Below are 21374 nucleotides of genomic sequence, written 5' to 3'. Positions count from 1 at the left end.
ATGCGAATGGTTTCTATGCGAATCAAATTATGTGCGATGCGAAATCCCAGGCAATGCGAATTCTTAATCGAAGCGAAATCTTTAAGCGATGCGAATCCTTAAGCGAAGCGAAATCTTCAAGCGATGCGAATCTTTAAGCGATGCGAATGATCATGCGATGCGAACTGACTTTGCAAAGCGAATACCATCTTTATGCGAATGCAAATGCGAAATTTTCAGTTCTAATCTTTTTGGGGATCAGTTTTGTACTTCACCTAACTTGTCAGTTTTGTTAAAGGTTAGTACAGCCACTTTTACGTACATGCGAATGTGAATTCCAGAACACCAAATTTTAGCAACTTTTAAACACCGATTTCTTGAGATTTAACAACTTTTATGCTTATGATTTCTACCAAGAACACCTTTCAAGTCATTTTGTGGAACTTTAAACCCGAATATTTTTGTAATTAATTTTTTTTTTTTTTTGTAGTTTTCTTTGCAAGAACCCATGAGAACATGTTCAAACATCACTTTCTTTGCACTTTCACAAGATCAAAACCCAACCCAAGGTTGTGATCCAAAACCTCAACTAGTTGAGCCGAAGCTTTGATACCAGTTGTAGGTCCCGAAGGGTGGATCTAACAACAATCTTGGATCAACCAAACACGGTGCTAGCGGAATATCACACCGGGTCACCTTGGTCTCGGATCTTGGTTTATTTATTTCGGCTTTTTGTAGAGAAAGAGAGAAAGATGAGAAGATAAGAATGACCAAAAAGCTTGTGTTCTTATAGCATGCTTCCCTATTTATAGGAAGCATGCATGAGAAGTTCTTTCATTTCATAATGCCCAGTGGGTTTCTTTATATGGCCTTAGGCCCAATAACATACAAAATACGCATACAAGCCCAATACATACATTACAATACAAAAGACTTAACATAAACAAAACGGGGCCTAACAATAACTCATTCTTCCATGCATCTTACCTAATTTGAGGGATACCTAACAATAAAATCCACAAAATCAACATGGGATTCCCTTAATATTAGTCTACTAGGACCAGAACTAAACTAGGGATGGCATATCGTGCATATTTGTTCACGATAAGACACGCGCACGATAAGACTCAAACATGAAACATGTATACCTGTACACGACACGATAATTTATCGTGCACCTATATCCCAAACCCGAACACAAATCTGCAAATACTAGGTATACACGATAAGACACGAACCTATTAATACAGTGGTGCCACTGCAATTGCAAGGAGGCTGAACTGATAGAGAATCGGAGATGTGTAGAGGTAGATCGGAGAATCGAAAGGCTGTGACTACCAGAGACGTGGAAGAAACCACCGGATTACCATATAGGGAGAATCAAAAAAGGGTATGTACGCCGTCTGCTTATGTTGGATTGGAATTATATGCGCCGTGTTCAATTATTTGGTGTAAAAATTTAGGTTTAACAATTTAGAGTATATAACATATTATATTATTATATATTTTTATTTATAATAAATTTAATCAGGTACTAACTTGTACTTAACAGGTAAACGGGTATTTTACTTGTTTAGACACGAAAATTAACAGGTCGATTCATGTCTACCTGTTTAGTACACGAAACATGTTAAGACCATACTGATACTTGTTAAAGTCGTGTAAGTTCGAGTCGTGTATTTGTGTAACGTGTCTAAATTGCCAACCCTAGGAAGAACTGGATGACATTAAATCTCACCAAGTACACCACAAACACAAGTATTTACTCACTGTTTTTATAGGTTTCGCAGAATCCATTCCACACCAATTGAAGCAACAACATTCGGTAGATTAAAAAATCCAAAGACGAATGCATTGTTCGTTTCAGCAGTAAGTGCTTCAACACATGTCCTGAATGCATTTTTAATCCTATGAAAACTCAAATCATTTTATAGATTAGATTTAACACCAATTAGGTGATTAGAGCCTATTCAATTTACACAACAGATCATATAACCACAAACACCAATTAGGTGATTAAAACCTATTCAATTCATGACTTGTTCTTCCCAACAAGAATCTACAAATCACAAGTTTCATTAAACGTAAATTACCAAATATCCACTTGTCAAGTAAAGAAAAAAAAAGTGTGAAATAGATGTTGAGGCATTTCGTCGAGCAGTTGGTGTTGTTCTTTCTGTCATAAAAAATCCGATAACTAACAAAACAAAGTCGTCTGATGTTTCCTTGAGATTAAGATTAGAATGAGGGTAGCCGTTCCTCACTCCCAATAAAACAAAACAAATCCAAACTTCAATTGGTTACAAAAGATGAGTCATAACAAGTGGATTGATTAAAAATCCAAATATACTCTCATAGGCATTTTATCGAGCACTTGGCATGCATAGTTTCAGAACAATGTAGAAAGGCCAAAGTTCGTTCAATTCAGCCCCAAATCACAAAAATCTTCATAGATTTATTCCGTCATGTTAAATTACAAACAAGCATTACAATGCATATGCACAAAATAAGTACTTCCAAAATCCGTGAAATTGTGCTTGGACATTGAAGGGTGGGTCCGGCCAAGATTGTTATGATTATATTATTACAGTTAGTTAGTTGTAACAAACTTTATTAAGCTTGTGTTAATCAAACGGTTGAAACCTGGTACGATCATGCAATTAATTGGACCAGACTAAATGTTGCTATTTAATCACGGATAGTTTTTTTGGGCCCCAAATATATAGATCGATTGACACTGGTTTTTACTGTTGGACCGGAATCAATATTATTTTTTAGGCTCATTGGATGTGAAACACACATAAGAGTTAAAATCCAAGGTTGACATGTGAAGCACATACGAGAAAAGTACCAAATAGATAAATACTTTTTGTATCTACACCTGCTTGAAATAAAACTCTAATTTGAAGAAGAATATATAACTTTTTTAGTTTTATGTTTGTGTCTTCAATTGGGTCATTATTAAGAAAGTTATAGGTGTAGGTGAATTCATTATGATGATCCCTGCACATGCGCAGGGTCCTCTGCAACTTTGACTATTTCAGTGGCGAAAAATTTTCTTTTCAAATTAAACATTTAATGTAAACATGTTGCAAATTAAATGCAACATACATACACAGGGCTTTTCTAGCAAGAAGTGAATAGACGCGCAAATTTAGTGTACAAAGTATTTTCAAGCTGTTGATCTTCCTTTGTATACGTATGAAAAGCATATGCCAACAATTTTATAAATATTAGGAAAAGTATAGGCTAATCTTTTGAGAAGGAGACAGAAAATAATAATCCCTTAATGAATCACGTTACACTCACAAATGCGTGATTATTTTGTTTATTATAATGCTTCTATATAATTATGTATAATTATTCCAAAATAGATAGATTTTATATATAATTAATAGAAGTACATTTATTATCGATTTATAAAAAATTAAGAACTAATGGCTGCAAAAAACAATGCTGCGAATATTATGATTAAAAAAGCTGAACGGGATTTCAGTGCTTGAACAATCTCATTATATATATCAGCAGCATTATGTTTAGCTGTAAGAGATAAAATACAAACATCTAACAAATATGATATTAAGATTTTGAAGAACTCCTAAAACTACTACAAACTGCGTACGTTTTGTGATAAAGTATTTGAAGAACCACAAAAGTTCTCTAAAAAGGGTATTTGCAAAAAAAAAAAAAAAAAAACGGACCACATATATATCTTTCCTAGCTTTATGAAAGAGAAAGTGAAACTGAATCTCACCGAACATTAGTCATCAGTCCTACAATGAAGACTCTCACACTTCTTACTTTATATTTTCCCTCATCTTGCCTATGGTTTCTCTTGGTTTTGTCACTTTCCGGCATCTGTATTTGTAATCAAAGCTCCGATCCTGTTCTATGCATACCCACGGAACGATTGGCTCTTATTGATCTCAAGAAAAATCTCACTGACCATGCAAACCGTCTTTCTTCTTGGGTAGGCAAAGACTGTTGCAGTTGGTCCGGTGTCGTTTGCGACAATGTCACCGGTCACGTACACGAGATTCACCTTCGTGGACCTGATCTTGGCAGATTAGGAGGAACCATAAGTCCATCATTGATCAAACTGTTACAGCTCAGATACCTCGACTTGAGCTGCAACAATTTTGGACTCAGCTCGATTCCAGAATTCACTGGTTCTTTCCAAAATCTTATATATCTTAACCTCTCATCCTCGGGATTCAGTGGGGAAATTCCTCACCAGCTTGGAAATCTATCAACATTGCATGTCCTAGATCTTCAGTGGAATATTGCTGGAAAATCTAAAAGCTTAGCATGGCTAAAAAATCTTAAAGGATTGCAACATCTGGATATGGCTTACATCAACCTCGAAGAAGCTTCAGATTGGTTTTCGGCAGTCAGCAATCTCACTTCTTTACTAAAGCTTAATTTTTATGGTTGTATGCTAAAATGGTTACCTAGTAATCCAACAACAGTTAGTTTTACGTCCCTTATCGCCCTAGATCTTTCCCAAAATGACTTGTACAATATGTTTCCTGGGTGGATTTTCAGCCTCCGTAATTTAGCTTTTTTAGATCTTACTGATTGCCAAATTAATGGTGTACTTCCTAGAACTCATGGCGGTTTCCGTAGCATGCCTTCGTTAAGCACTCTTTTTCTTTCAACAAACACTTTTGTGAATTCTTCATCCTTACTGAATGGATTGTCTAACCTAAGTAATCTTCGACAGCTTGATGTTAGTTGGTGTAATATTTCTTCACCGATTCTAGCCAACCTACAGAACTTGTCTTTCATTGAATATGTTGACTTATCTGAAAATCGGATTGTTGAGGAGATACCTAAATCATTAAGTAATCTTTGCAACATCACTACCCTTAATCTGCGAGAGAACAAATTTTCTGGTAATGTGTCGGGGCTTCTTGAAAGATTTTGTGAATGTGAGTCACCTAAACTGGAGTCATTAGATTTTGGTGACAATTATCTGATTGGTCAACTACCAGAAAGACTAGGAAAACTGAAAAATCTAGCCACAATTGATCTTGCTCAGAATAACTTAACTGGGATCATTCCTGAAAGTATTGGACGACTCAGCAAACTATCCTCTTTACGACTTGCTATCAATTTATTGACGGGTATTCTACCTGAAAGACTAGGAAAATTGAAAAATCTGACCACTATTGATCTTGCTTACAATCAATTAACAGGGACCATTCCGGATTCAATAGGATGTTTGTCACTATTGTATAATCTAGATATTGGGTCAAATCAACTCTCAGGTTCAGTCCCAAATACGATTGGAGGCTTGTCATTGTTAAATTCACTGGATATGTCATACAACATGTTGAATGGAAGTCTTCATGAAAGTATTGGACGACTCAGCAAACTACATGATCTAAGTGTTCATCACAATTCATTAACAGGTATTCTGACCAAAAATCACTTTGCCAATCTAAAAGCCTTGAAAAGTTTGTCAGTTGGGGATAACAAGTTGGTGTTTATGCTAAATAACAACTGGATTCCACCTTTCAAACTCAATGATCTGAGACTAGGTTCTTGCAGTTTAGGCTCTCAATTTCCATCATGGATTCAGTCGCAAGCAGACTTGGGATTGTTGGATGTATCCAACGCAAACATATCAGATACCATCCCCAATTGGTTTTGGACCTCATTCCCGAGTGTAATTTACTTGAACATATCCAACAACAACATTCAAGGAAAGTTGGGAGGAATTACTTTTCTTGTATATGGAGCAATACTAGATCTGAGTAATAACCGTTTACACGGTAAGCTACCCGTAAATTTTAGTACAGCAGCAATCCTGGATCTTTCTAAAAATAAAATCCCAGGATCCATAGAGCAGTTCTTGTGTTTTGGTATCCAAGAACCACGACCGTTACAATTTCTTAATCTTGCAAGTAATAAAATGTCAGGTGTACTTATCTCAGATTGTTGGATGAACTTTCCTACCCTGACCATTCTGAACCTAGAGAAAAAACAAATTTTCTGGCAAAATCCCATCATCTCTAGGAAATATTTCTTCCTTACAATCATTGGAAATGGATGATAATAGGCTATCGGGCAACTTACCTCCCTGGTTACTGAATTCCACCAGCCTTGTCGTAATTAAGCTTGCAGAAAATGAACTGATGGGCAAAATACCATCATCAATAGGGAGAAATAATACAAGTCTGAGAGTTCTAAGTCTCCGTGCTAACAAACTTGATGGTAAAATCCCAGATGATATTTGCCATCTCAGCTTTATTCAGATCTTGGATCTTGCTCATAATGAGCTTTTTGGGAACCTACCGACGTGCTTTACAAACTTCTCTACCATGTCTAGAAATGAGCCCTCTGGACCAATTTTTGATCTTTATGCATTCTATAGCAACCTTGCTAACTATAAAATTAGCGCATCGTTGGTGACGAAAGGAAATACTTATGCATATAGCACCATACTTTATCAAGTGACTTCATTAGACCTTTCTGATAACAAGCTTTCGGGGCCCATTCCTGATGAACTTGCTGGACTTTTGGGCCTACGGTTCCTGAATCTGTCACACAATGATTTAACAGGAACAATTCCTAACTCGTTCAATACAACTGGAAAGCTTGAATCGTTAGATCTGTCAATGAACCATCTTGAAGGGAGTATTCCTTTGAGCTTGTCACAGTTAACTACTTTGGATTACTTGAACGTATCTTACAACAATCTTGTAGGAAGAATCCCAACAGGACCTCAGCTTCAAACATTCAACAAGTCCTGTTTCAGAGGAAACAAACTTTGTGGAGATCCTCTTCTAGCGTGTTTACAAGACAATGGTGATAGTGAAGGGACTACCGACAGACATGATGAATCTAATGGCATGGATTGGATCCTGGTGATAGTTACACTTGTTGGACTGGTTGTTGGATTCTGGAGCATCCTTGCCCCTTTGTTTATAAGCAGAAGATGGAGAACTGCATATTATCGTTTTCTGGAAAAAGTCTGGTTCAAGCTTCAAGATTTAATCTTTCTCCAATTCCTCCGTAAGTCTTGACCTGAATTTTACTTTTTTATTGCATTCTTTATTTAAGAGTACACAACACACACATTTGATCATACACAAACTTTGCATCAGGTATATATCAGTTGTGTTTTGAACTAATTTTTACTTTCATAAACACGCACGCACACACTACAAAAAAATTGAGTTTTAACGGCGATAAAAAAGTCGCCGCTAAAGGCCCTAAAATTCGTCGCTAAAGGTAAGGTCGCCGCTATTTTCTCGTCGCTATTGGTCCTTTGCCGTCGCTAAAGAAGACTTTCAGCGGCGACTATAGGTCCCGGGCCAAGTAGTGGATCAAAAAACAATTCTTGGATCAATCTAACTTAATGCTTAGCAGAAATCACACTAAGTACCTTAGATCTCAGATCTTGGTTGTAGGTTTTGTTATTTCGGTTTTTGCTAGAGATGCGAGAGTTAGAAAGATTAGATTTTCAAAAGCTTTTATTGTGTCATGCACATGCTTCTTATTTATAGGGAAGGCATGGCATGTCACTCTTCTATTACAAATAGCCCAATGGGCTTTATTTACAATGGCCTTGGGCCAATATATAACAAAGACTATAACATACAAAACGTACACCATACAAAAGACTAAACATATACAAAATATGACCCAACAGCGACAATGTCGCTGCTATTGCTCTTTAACGTTTATTGCGTATTTTTTTTCCTGTGTTTCAGCTTTCTGTAGCTAAAACAAATATATGCAAATTTTTTTTTAAATACACACAACCATTGGATATATATATAAACTTACAAAAGCACATAAACGATAACTAGTTCATATACTTTGTTCAAGTCAAACATAAAAATAAACTAACTAGTCCATATCATCATGCGTCTGTATCATCTTCGAAATTGCCTTTATTTGATTCCTTCTTCAAATCCATAAGTTGTGAGAGTTGTGCTATAATCTCGGGTCTTGAACTAGCTCCTACAAAATAAGGCATACATTATAAGTTAAAACAAAACTACATATTATAAATACACAAACTATAAAACTTGTTTAAAACATTGGAGTAGTTACAATGAGGCAATGAGCATAATCAACTAAAAACACACCTGTAACTAACACTGGAGTAGTGTTCCATCATTTTCTAACAATCCAGTTAGTAGTACATTCATAAAAGCAAGAGGACCATCTAAATAAACCAAATGAGTGCAACCACTCAACTGCATGTGTAAACAAATATTTAATTAGTTGCATTCACAAAAATCATACTACACAAGCCTCAAATGAAGACGTGCTTACTTTTGTAACATCCTTTGTGACCGTGCTCTTCCCTTCAGCCATAGATTTATATGTTACATGATAAAAAAAATTCAAGTTAACAAATCTGGAAAACGAACCGAACAAATAAACAGTAACTTAGATTTCACAATAATCGACTAGTTTAACAGATTAGAACTAATGAACTAGATTCACTAATGGTCAATAGCATATTACTCAAATCTGAAAACAAATTTGTCTAACAAAATTAGACGATTTCATTTTTTTACCCCTGCATATACCCCAGTAAATAGTTAACTTGCATGAAATACGAAAAAAAAAATCAAGCCAAGTGGGTCAACCGAGTCGAAAGTCACCTAAAGTGGTCACTTTATTTCTAAAAAAATTATTATAAAAAAATAACTTTGAGTTGTTTGAGGCACACCAATTACCTATGATTATTAAAAAAAAATTAAAAAATGTTTGAGGCAGAACCAACCCAACCAAATCAAGCCCATTTTGAGTTGTGCTAAAATAACTACTTGTTTTGAACATTACAACTCTAATCCAAACAATAAAAAGAAAGTCCCTGAGAGGCAACTACTAGAGTAATTGCATGCTCTGTCCCTCTTTGAAATTGGCTCCACATGATGTACGTTGAACAGGGGTTACGAGGGTCTTTGTTGTTGGAACCTGGGTATAAACAAATAAATAACAATGCATTTTATGTGAAGGCCTGGTGTTTTACAAATGAAAACATATAGGCAGAACACATACCTTTATTTAAGTTCTCGTACAAAACTTATGACTAAGACAAATTTGCATAGTTGTTTATTTCCCTTTCTTCCCATGCTTCACACCATATCTCATTGCCCTTAGCTCTTCTGCTTCGTCTATTATCAAACTGTGGCTGCACCCTGTGAATCCAAGCATGTCTTTCTCATATCTGCAACTCAGCCAACAATAAACTTTCTCCCCTTTATTTTAAAATTGTCCTGACTGGTTCTTGCATTTAAATGCATTTTTGACTTTTAAACAATGAGCTTACCTTAAATGAAGAGCAATATAAGGTTCTCCTTTGCTCCTAAGTTCAACTAACTTTTTCCAAGCTCTTGAATCTCCTAAGAAAAACAAAGGGCATTGTTGATAAGTTTTGAATCCGAATGTGTAAACTCAATTACTTTGTGTGTTTCTTCAACAATAAATATATGTCTCCTCTATAGAAACTAGCCTGCATTGACCAAAGTCAAACAAAAGGTTTTTTATTCTCCCTTAAAATGTAAAGATTGCATACATACCCCTTTGGCCATGTAATAGGAACCTTGCGATACGGTTTTTTCTCGAGTTCTCGCAGTAAAGACTCTAGAATCTGAAAATCATCTTTTACATCCATAAAATGCATCCAGTCGAAAATGTCCTTAAAATCACTGCAAATAAGAAGACGCTATTGTGTTGCAACTTGCAAATGTTAAAATATTAGCATATTAACATGTCAATTAGCATGCCACGGGTCAAGCAATGTCGAAACCGATTAGCAATAGCAATTCTTGCTGGAAAATACATATGTGGCAAACACAAAATTAACATGTATTGCACCTAAAATCCCCAAAATTAACATGCATTATACCTAAATTCCATAAATTAGCATGTATTACACATAAAATCCCCAAAACTAACATGTATTATACCTAAAATCCCCAAAAATAACATGTATTATACCTAAAATCACAAAATTTAACATGCATTATGCCTAAAATCCCTAAACTTAACATGCATTTTACCTAAAATCCCCAAAATTAAGATGTGTGAGACCTAAATTAACATGTAAACCCTAAAATCCCCAAAATTTGGACTTACTCGTAGTTTGGTGACGGAAGGCTAGAATTGAGAAGCAGTGGTGGCAGGTTGTTGTCGTCGGAAGGAGGCGGTTGTGAGGTTTACCGTCGGTGGTGTGTTTGAGATGGTGAGAGAAATTTGAGTAATTTGGGAGGGAGAAGGAGTGACCGATAGAGGGAAACCCAAACAGGTTATGGCGGTTTATTAAATTAAATATTAATCTCATCAATATTTAATTGAAAATTTTATAAAATAAGGATATAATAAAAAATAATATCTGATTTTTTTAAAGATATTATTCATAGTTAAGAAACAATTTTATATTAAAAAAATTGTTTTTTTAATCACTTTTCAAAATGATTTTTTTAATGGCCTAAAATAGTTTTCAAAGTTTTAAATTTCAAAAAATTCTCTTAGTATCCTCACCCTATATGTATATATTTGTGTGTGTGATTTAATCAAGAGTGGCAAAACAAATCCAAATGGGTTGTTTTGGGTCAATTTGGATAACTTTTAAAATTAAGATGGGACAGGATGGTTCAAAAGAATTTTGCAAGAAGGTCAAAATGGGTTGGGAAAATGCTAGTGACTTTTGGTTATATGTTAGAATGGGTTTGTTTAGGGGTTAGAATGGACTAAAACAAGCTTTATCCAATTTTATTTCAAACAAAACCCACAGAACCGAATAGAAACCGAGAAATCGAAACCGAAATCACTAAAACCGAACATATACCGAAATCATTAAAAGCAAAACCGTAGTGAAAAAAAAACTTAAAAAACCGAGCTTGAACCGAGACAAAACCGAGTTATTTTTTTTAACGAATGAGGAACATGGGGGAAATATTTTAGTTTTTTTTCCTTTTTGCGTTTTCGATTTATATTTTAAGTTATTATTTTTTTATTAATTTTTTTGAATATTTTTTTGATAGGTTTTTGAAACCCTTTGTATTTTAACCTTTACTTCGTTCAAGATGGGTTAACTTTACTCATCTTGACCCATACCTATCCTAAACCGAATAAAACCCGAGACATTGAAACCGAACAAAAACCGAAAACATTGAACCCGAATAGATACCGAAATGAAAAAAAAGCAAAAATGAACCGAAAAAAACCCGACCTTGAACTGAGTCGAGACCGATTTGTTTTGTTTTTTTTTATGAACGAGGATGATGGGGAGACATTTTAGTTATTTTAGTTTTTGCGTTTTTGATTTATATTTTGAGTTATTAATTTTTTACATATTTTTTTGAGGGGTTTTTGAAACCCTTTACATTTTAACATTTACTTGGGTCAAGATGGATTAATTTTATCTATCTTGACTCATACCCATCCTAACCCTCTTTTTTTTAAAAACCCATCCTGACCTATCACCCAAATCCAACCTAACCAACTCATATTGCCACCTCTAGATTTAATAATATATTTATTCAAAAATTATGGATTGATATTAAATTAATATAGTGAAAAATAAAGTTTTCAATAAATTTTATACAAATAACTTATTTATAAGTTTTTTATACAATTATCGTTTAATGCGGTTGGGTCTTTGCCCTGGTAAGTATTAGGGCATGGGTCCCGTTTGTTTACACCTATAATCAAAAGACTAGATATTTGACCTTGCTGATTATCATAACTTAATCCGAACAATTGGCTTAGTTTGCTTCATAACCTGAAATCTAGAGTTTGGTTACTTTTCTCTAATTGTTTTACAACTAAATCAATATTTAATCTGCTCGACATCGTCTGTTCACCTAGCATTGTTAGTTATTAAGTATTGAACTTGATTAGCACTTTCCACTGATTCCCTGTGGATTCGACACCTTGCTTGCCCTAGCTAGTAAAGGTATTTTACAAATGTTTTTGATTGACTTTTCGACATCAATCAAAATGGCCATTTTGATCGATGTCGAAAGGTCAATCAAAAACATTTATAAAAATTACCTTTACTAGCTAGGGCAAGCAAGGTGTCGAATCCACAGGGAATTGTGGAAAGTGCTAATCGAGCTTAATGTTTAATAAATAATTATGCTAGGTGGACAGACGATGTCGAGCAGATTAAATATTGATTTACTTGTAAAACAATTAAAAGAAAAGTAACCAAAACTTCAGGTTTCAGGTTATGAAGCAAACTAGACCAATTGATTATACCTATTTGGAAAACCCGTTTGATTACACCTATAATCAAAAGACTAGATATTTAACCTTACTGATTGACAGAACTTGATCTGAACAATTGATTTGGTTGAATAATAACCTAATTGATTACCAGTTTTCAGGTTTGATAAATGTAAGTGATTTAGTGGCTAAAGATAAACAGATCAATGACTCAAAGAACCTAATCCTAAAAGTTGATGACCACAAATCAATTAACTGATAAAATCACAAAACATTTAATTACGAAAAACTGTTGAATGCATAAACAAACATAAGAGATTGATCAACCGAATGATTAATCAAATATAGTTCCAATGTAGAGATTCAAAATACAAAAGGTCTTGCTTACAAACACAACCCTACTCCCGGAGATGGTTACAGAGAAGAATTAGCCGGTCATGATCATCGTGGAATCTTCAATGGTTGATGTAGCTGATGAATACATGAAGGAATAGGCTTGGAGAGTGATTAAAACCTTCAAAATTGACTATGGGATGGTGAAAAACGGCTGGGAGAAGTCCCCCTTTCGTAACCCTAAGGTTATGTTTATATATGGAGGCAAAAACCTAAAATCCGAGTCTTTTTACGAACTAGGCTGCAATTTGTGTTCACAGGGCCGCAAATTGCGGCCTCCTTTACCAAAACTGCCTGATCTACGCCCCTGCATGCGGCCCTCCTCATCAGATAGGACCACAAATTGCGGCCCTGATGGCACAATTTGCGGCATGTATGGTCTTCATTTTTTCTCCATATCTTGACTATCGGTCTCGTTCATCTTCATTTTAACTTTCAAGTGTCATCCCAATAGCTTCCATTAAGCTCCATTTAGCTCCATTAAGCACCAACACACCTGCAATCATAAAAGATCTCAAAGTAATCGTGTTCGATATATATAAATAACTAAAACACACGATATTAGACATCAAAAACGCATTTTTTTACCCACTCATCAGTCTTTTAAAGGGAGTATCACAACGAGGTAAGAAGTGCCTCATAAACCAAAGATGAATGAGATATGCTAGCATAAAGTGATGTGTTTGAAATGAAAATGATTTCAGAAACTTGGTGAGAATTTGTTTTATGCTGGTGGGAAATCAAACAAACCTTGACATTTTATATAAAAGTGAGTCAATATACATGATAAACTCCTGCCTGTATTTAAATTAAGCATGCCTATGAGCAAACACAACAATGTGTATGTGCATGGCGTGTGGACACGAATGTCCAACCAAAGCTCTAGGCTTACACGGTCATTCTCATAAGATCCCTTGGCAATCAAATAATCTTTCTCTAAGATGTGTAACAAAAGACATATAATTTACATACTTCTTCGGTCTTCCTAAAGAATTTCGGAAAATGTGAGACTTTCTTCAAGTTGTTTAAACACAAATAGTGACAAACGTGTAGAATATGTTACGTTTATGAATATAGAGAAGCATTAAGAAAAAAAATTGACTAATAAGTATGCAAAAACAAAAAAGAAAAGATAAAAAAAAACGCATATGAATTTTATATTTTGTCCTAGTTATTAGTGTTTAGCATTTGTTCTACAATTAATAGATTGGCTCACATGCAGGTCTCACAAAGAGGTCTACCTAAGTCCATATAAGAGGGACCCTCCTGTAGAAACTAAGCTTGGAAATAAACTTTCGTAATCAAGTCTGATTGAAAGGGTAAAACTAAGTTCTGGGTATTTGCTATTGGTATGTTTGTAACGATAAGTACTCAGGATATATGCCATTGGTTTGTTTGTAATGCTAAGTACTCAGGATACCGTGGAACACACAAATTAAATATTTTAAGTTTTCAAGTAATTAATTTAACAAGACCTTTTTATTAACCTAGTTGGTCATATTTACTCAAAAGATGACTTGTTTATTAAATGAATACATTAACCAACCCAAAACCTAACCATTTCTGTCATAAATGATTATGCATACATGACTATCATGTAACTAAAAGGCTTAATCAGATTGAGGATGCTGGCTCACATTTGATATATGCTATTGGTATGTTTCAATGTTTGTAATTCTATGTACTCAGGATATATGCTATTGGTATGATTGTAATGCTATGCACTCCAAATGTATGCTATTGACGAGTGGAACACAAATTAAATATTTTAACTTTTTCGCAATTGTAATTTTATTGGGTTTATAACAAATGGTATTTGTTCCGATCTCAATCAAATATAATAAGCAATTTCATGAAATCATTCAAGATATAGGAATGATCTGTGTTACAAAACAATGGGTTGAATAGAAAACCCTGAACGAGACGAAGAGTCTTTGATACTACATTTTGACATATATTTGTTGATCGATGCTTCTTGTTAGTCCCATTTTGGTAGTTTAGTCTTTTGTATTGTTTTTGTGTATTTTGGGCTATAGTTATTTGTTTTTGTTGTATAGGCCCAAGGGAAAAAGTGTAAAGAAACCCATTAGGCAGTCGATGTAACATGTTTCTCATGCATGCTTCTCTATAAATAGAGAAGCATGTCATGAGAAGGAAGAAGTTGGTGTGGTTGTTGATATTAAAAAGAAAAACCTTTTGTTAGAAACACTCACTCACTCTCTCTCGGCTCTCTATCTCCTTCTCTCAAACCAATCAAAAATAACATCTCAAGATATGAGACCGCTTAGGTGGCTTAGTGTGATTTCCGCTAGCACTAAGCTTGGTTGATCCAAGACTATTGTTAGATCCACCCACGTCGGGACCTACAATTGGTATCAGAGCTTCGGCTCACTAGTTGAGGGTTTTTGAATCACAACCTTGGGTTTTGATCTTGAGAAGAAGAAAACAAGTGTTCTTCCAAGAAAAGTTCACAATTACCACAAAACAAGAAAATTACAAAAAGAATCGGCAAAATCTTCATAAAAGTCTTAGAAAGTGTTCTTGGTGAAGATAAAAGGTGTTCAAGATCTAGATCTAAAAGGTTTTAGGCTTAAAAGTGATAAGCTTTGGTGTTACGGGTTGTTTGAAAAGTGTTAAAATTAACAAGTTAAATTTTTTCGCTTCTCATGGCATCAAAATCCGTGTACCAACCCTTGACCTTGTACTGTCAAGTTAGGTGGAACAAATCCCAAGGAATATTGCTTTTGGAAGCTTAAAAGTTTTTCGCTTCGCTTGAAAACTTTTTCGCTTCGCATAGAACTTTTTCGCTTCGCATCACTGTTCATCATTTCGCTTCGCTTGAAAACTTTTTCGCTTCGCTTGAAAACTTTTTCGCTTCGCATAGAACTTTTTCGCTTCGCCTTACTGTTCACTTTTTCTCTTCGCTTAGTTTTTCGCTTCGCATATTCTTTCGCTTCTCTCATTTTTTTGCTTCGCATCACTGTTCCTTTTGCTTAGCCTGAGACTCTTTTTTCGCACGAAAAGGTTGCCTGTGTTGTTTTTTTTAAGCTGTTTGAGAGTTGCTAAGTGTTTGAGACTTCTGAAATCATGACAAGCACGGATTCTGAGCTGTTGAAGGGGTATTTGTTGTTGGAAAACCAAGTGGGAACACCTACAAAGCCACCAAAGTATATGACCTTGGATGATAATTTTGCAGACTTCAAATGGAGATTCATGAACTATATCTCATTGACTGAGACTGATTTGATGAGATGTTTTATACAAGGTCCTCATGTTCCCGTGACTCGCACTGATGCTGGGGAACAACTTAAGACTCCTGAAAATTATGATCAAGCAGACCGGTACCTGTTGGCACAAGACAAGAAAGCCTATCTCATTTTAACTGTTTGCCTTTCAAATGAGATCACTGAAACTCTTCGTGAGCACACAACTGCTAAGGGTCCGTGGGAAGCACTTGTTGAGAAAGTTGAGGGCAATGCTGAAATTAGGGAAAACAAGAAGGCCCTATTAAAGGAAGAGTTCAATATGTTTAATCATCGTTAAGGTGAAGATGTTTTGGATTTGGTTAAGAGATTTGAGAAGTTGATGGTAAGAATTAGGGCTGTAAGTGTCAACATTGCAAATGCTGAGGTCAATCACAAATTGATGAATTCGCTACCATACAGCTGGAGCACCAATACAATTACAATCAAAATGCCATGACAAACAGTGATTTGATCTCCACAATTAAGTCATTTGAGTTGGATGAGCAGATGAGAATGAATAAGCATCTAAGTTCCATAAATCAAGCTGGAGTAAGTTCTGCTTCCTCAATGCCAACTGCTTTCATAAGCAAGACTCAACAGAATGTGTATCCCGTGACCACTCCTAAGTACTCCCCAAGTGTACCTTCACAACCAACAACATTCATCTCAACCAGTAATCAATCAGATTCTTCCAGTACAAGTTCGTTTCAAAAGGCAATCGACAGTGCAGTCACCCAAGCATTAAAAGCTCAAGGGATTTCCTCATCTTCAAAACCTCAACCAAGCAAACCTTCAAGTTACTGTGAAGCTCTTCCCTTGCTGAACGACTCAAACATCGCAATAGTTCATGCTTTTCTGTCAAGTCACGAAGAATTGATGCAAGGAAATTTGCTGTCGCCACAGTTTGAGGCTGGAGATTTGAGAGATATCAACCAGAAGGATCTTGAAAAGATGGATATCAAATATTAAATGGCAATGGCTGTGCAAAGAGCCACAAACTTCATGAAGACGTATGGGAAGGATAGCTTCAATGATTCTGACAGAAAAAGGATTGGGTTTGACAAGTCGAAGCTGCGATGTTACAACTATGGTGAAATGGGTCATTTTTCTCGAGAATGCACAAATCCGTTAAAACCTGCCAATGATATTCATGTGACTGAAGTGACAGAGGAAGAGAACAGCAAGGCTGCAGGAAAAAGGCATGAGGTGCAGAAGCCAAGCAGCTCATTTCAAAGAATTGGAGGTCATCCACACAAGGGCAACTCAAGCTCAAACTCAAAAGCCCTTGTCTCCTAATCGGAGGTCCAAGTTGGTGTGGATTGGGATGATCAATTCCAAGAGCTGCAGAATCCTCTCAACGTGGCTGGCATGGCTTTCACAAACAATGAAGCTTCATCGTCTGCTGCTACAAGTTCTGAGGAATCACCTTCTGATCAGGTAAATAAAAATCTTTGCTCTCAAGCTTGCGTAAATAAAGTTACATATTATAGATATCTTCAGGACGAAGTTTTGAAAGAAAATGCAAAACTTCGTCAATTAAATGCTGAATATGTAAAGGCTGACAAGATATATGTTGAAAAGATTAAAACACATCACGATGATGTTGCAAATCTTAAGCTTAAAATTTTTCAAGAAGAACACAATATCATCTATTACAAGGACATAATAAATAAACTAAAAGATGAGATTGAAAAGTTGAAACTTGATCTTTCTGATAAACGAGAAAAAGAAAAACAAGTTGAAATATTTGAAGCATCATCTGAACAATTAGATGATCTTATTGGAGTTCAGAGAAGTACTAAAGTCAAAACGGGGCTAGGTTATGATTATTCAGCGGTGCCTCCACCAATGAATAATAATTACACTTGCCTACCCCATTTTAGCTATAATACTTCTCCTGATGAAGAGATGGCCTATGGTATTGGTAAACTACCAAAACCAGTGAAATTTATTTCTGCTACCTCTCCATCAAAAGCTCAAATTTCATCATCTGATAAGTCTAACATCAACGTGTCTTGTGTAGCAGGTGATTTAAATGGTGATTGTGGGAAGGTTAACCAGGGTTGTAAGCCAAAAGGAAAGTTAGAACCCCCGTTTTGAGTCTTGTATAGATCTAACAAAAACAATTAACAATCCTGTTTGCAACAAAGTGTGTGAATCAATGTTAGGAAGTTTAATGTCTAGATCAAAGTATGTATTTTGTGAATCATCAAGTGATGACAGTTGTATAAATGTTTGCAATGAAAGTGAATGTTCCTCTTCTGATTCAGAATATGAAACTGTGTTTGATGAAACCGTTGAAGTCAAAGTTAATGAACAGACTAGTCAAAGTTGCTCATCAACTGATAATAAGGTTGAGAACTTAGTAAAAGAGAAAATTAGTTTTGTGAATTAAAAACCAAGCACTTCTTGTAAATATGTGACACCCAAGAAAACTTCATTTTCTCAAAATACAAATTATAACAATAGTTCTCAATATTATGATCAATTTGATAGCGCCTATTACTACTCTCGACAGAAACCTAGGCAATCAAATTATTTTGCAACTCATCATTCAAATGCTTACAATTATCAGTCAGAGGACACGAACATGTTAACTCAACTACATCATCTTATCCCACATATCTCAGTGAGCAAGAGGTCTATAAATGCAACCAAAGAAAATGTTGCTTCGTTTGTGGAAATCCATCTCATCATGCGAGACATTGCAAGAACTGGCACAACAACAAAAGGATTTAAACAATGCGTTTGGTCAGACATTTCCTAAGAATCATCCTAAGAAAATGTCTAACCAAACTCACTCCACTGCCAGTAAGCCGGATTTCAAGTCCAAAAGAAGTGAGAAACCAAAGAAACCATTTTGGCTAACCCAAAGAGAAAGAAAAAGGTTAGCAAAGGGGTCTGAAGCTGAAAAGCCCAAGAACCCTTCAATGGTTTTCACCATGGCTGATCAAAAGGATTTTGTGGTTAAGCCAAAATAAAAATGAAGGCAATCCAGAAAACCTTTCCAAAACCAAGGAAATCATAATTCAAGTTCCTCGAGGGATTGCTGTTTAGATTCTGACTCACCAATTGATTACATTTTTAGAAATCATAAAATCAAACTTGATGATTTTGTGTTTAATTTTCCCGAGACAAGTGCGTCTCGGGAAACCCTCCACTAACTGGTTGTTCATGTGTGTAGGGTCAGCCTGTCAACGTATTTGGTACCTAGACAGTGGCTGCACCCGACACATGACTGGAAACGAGTCGCTGTTGTTCGACATCAAACCATTCAACGGTGGTCACGTTTCCTTTGCCGGTGACATTGGAGGAGAGATAACCAAACAAGGGAAGGTCTCGAATGGTACTTTGACATTCGATGAAGTCAATCTTGTGGAACAGCTCAACCACAACCTGCTCAGCGTCTCTCAGATCTGTGATAAGAAATTCTTAACCCTATTTACTGAAAATGAATGTCTCATTTTGAAACCAGGTTTTAAAGTCCCTGAAGAGTGGATTATGATGCGTACTCGAGGCACAATGTTGCCTACATTCTGGACATGAGAAGCAATTATTCCATGCGTTATGCTTCTTGCTTGATGTCAAAGGCCTCGAAGAACGATTCATTTTTATGGCATTGACGTTTGGGCCACGTCAACTTTAAGAACTTAAATAAATTGGTTAAAGGTGACCATGTGAGGGGTTTACCAGTAAAATCTTTTCACTGTGCTAAAAAATGTTTATCTTGCTCTAAATGCAAACAGCACAAACTCCCACATAGATCGAAAACTGTCAATTCTGTAAATTCTACTCTTCAGTTGTTGCACATGGATCTTTTCGGTCAAATTCAACCAATGGCAATAGGTCGAAAAGCCTATTGTCTAGTTATTACTGATGACTTTTCGCATTTCAGTTGGACTTTCTATTAGAGCACAAGGATGAGACGTCACAGTTTTTGCTTAGATTTATTATGTTAGTTAAGAATCAAACTGACAAAAAGGTAAAGTGTATCAGAAGTGACAACGGCACAGAGTTTTGCAACAAGGTGGTGAATGAATTCTGTCACAACAAGGGAATTATACATCAACTCAGCGCACCTTACACTCCCGAACAAAATGGGGTGGCCGAAAGAAGAAATCGTACTTTGGTGGAAGCCGCTAGAACAATGCTCTCATATTCCAAACTACCATTGATTTTCTGGGGTGAAGCTATCAATGCTGCTTGCTTTACCCAGAATCGTGTGCTTCTGAACAAGACTCCGTATGAAGTCTTCTATGGTACCAAGCCAAGGGTCAACTACTTTAGAATGTTTGGATGCCCCTGCACCGTGCTTCAAACAAATGTTGCCACAACTTCCAAGTTTGTTGAAAAAGTGGATGAGTGCTACTTTGTTGGTTTTTCTGCTGACAAAAGTGCTTATCGTGTATACAACAAGAAATCAAGAGTGATCTTGGAGTCCTTTAATATTGATTGTCAAGAGTTGAACCCTACTGATGCACACAATGGTCCGGACTGGATGTTTGATTATGAAGGCTTGTTCAAGCAGTTTCGAGGAATGTACATGACACCAGCTACACCAATGGTTTCCCCTGCGGTTTCTCCACCTGTTCAACTTGCTGATGATCAGTCTATCCTGATGCATGCTGTTTTGAAAGATCTTGGACATGTTGACATAGTTGCTGTTGCACCTATACTTAATGTACAACCCATGGCTAATCAACAAGCCCCGGTTAATGATGTGCAGCTCTCTGCAGAAACCACAGAAATGCCTGTTGTTGAAGACATGATTGATTCAGATTCTGATTCATATATGTCAGCCGACAACAATCAAAATGTTCAAGTTGATCAAGCAGAGCCACCTCCTGCAGAACCAAGTGTGGTGGAATCTGTCCCCACACCTCCCTCAGAAGAAGACAATCAAGGATCTTCAATGGAGGTGAATGCATCAAATGACCTGGCTGAACCAAGTCCAAATGATACTTCTGATGACACCAACACTACCTCTGTCCAGCAGTAGCTGTCCCATTTTATGACAACCTACGGGAAGGTCCCGTTGCTCCAGAACATTTGGTCAATGAAGAGGAAGATGAATCTGATCCTCAACCAAGTGCTTCTGTCCCTGCGACCACTGTCTTTCATCCCATAGAGAGCCTGACCATTCAACTTGAGGCCACTCCAGTCAAGCATGTCGAGAAAATTCCACAGTTACCGTTCATCATCGATATCCGACTGAGAATATCATTGGAGATCCGTCCGCTGGCATCCAAACACGCAGTACTTCTGGTAACATTAACAGAAGTCTTTTTGCTTGTTTTATTTCACAGGTGGAACCCAAGGACTACAAAGTCGCACTAAAAGATAATTCCTGGGTAAAAGCCATGCAAAAAGAGCTGTTACAGTTCAAGAAGCTAAATGTTTGTAGGCTAGTGAAGAAACCAGAAAATAAAAGGCCGATCGGAACGAAATGGGTGTTTCGAAATAAAAAGGATGACAAGGGGGTGATCATTAGAAATAAAGCCTGGCTTGTTGTACAAGGTTTTTGGCAACGTGAAGGTCTTGATTACGATGAAGTCT

The 21374-nt window shown here is 36.2% G+C and overlaps 1 pseudogene; it reads left to right on the top strand.

Moving 5' to 3' along the window:
• Nucleotides 1-3757: 3757 nt before the first annotated feature.
• On the top strand, nt 3758-7010 carry LOC143614972 (receptor-like protein EIX2; annotated as a pseudogene).
• Nucleotides 7011-21374: the final 14364 nt, after the last annotated feature.

This window comes from Bidens hawaiensis, unplaced genomic scaffold, assembly GCF_021521415.1.
Source record: "Bidens hawaiensis isolate Kalapana, Puna unplaced genomic scaffold, B.hawaiensis_p1.1 tig00002306_1, whole genome shotgun sequence".
In the NCBI taxonomy this organism is placed as follows: Eukaryota; Viridiplantae; Streptophyta; class Magnoliopsida; order Asterales; family Asteraceae; genus Bidens; species Bidens hawaiensis.
Note: the sequence above shows the minus strand (reverse complement) of the source record. Positions and strands in the feature narration are given on the sequence as shown.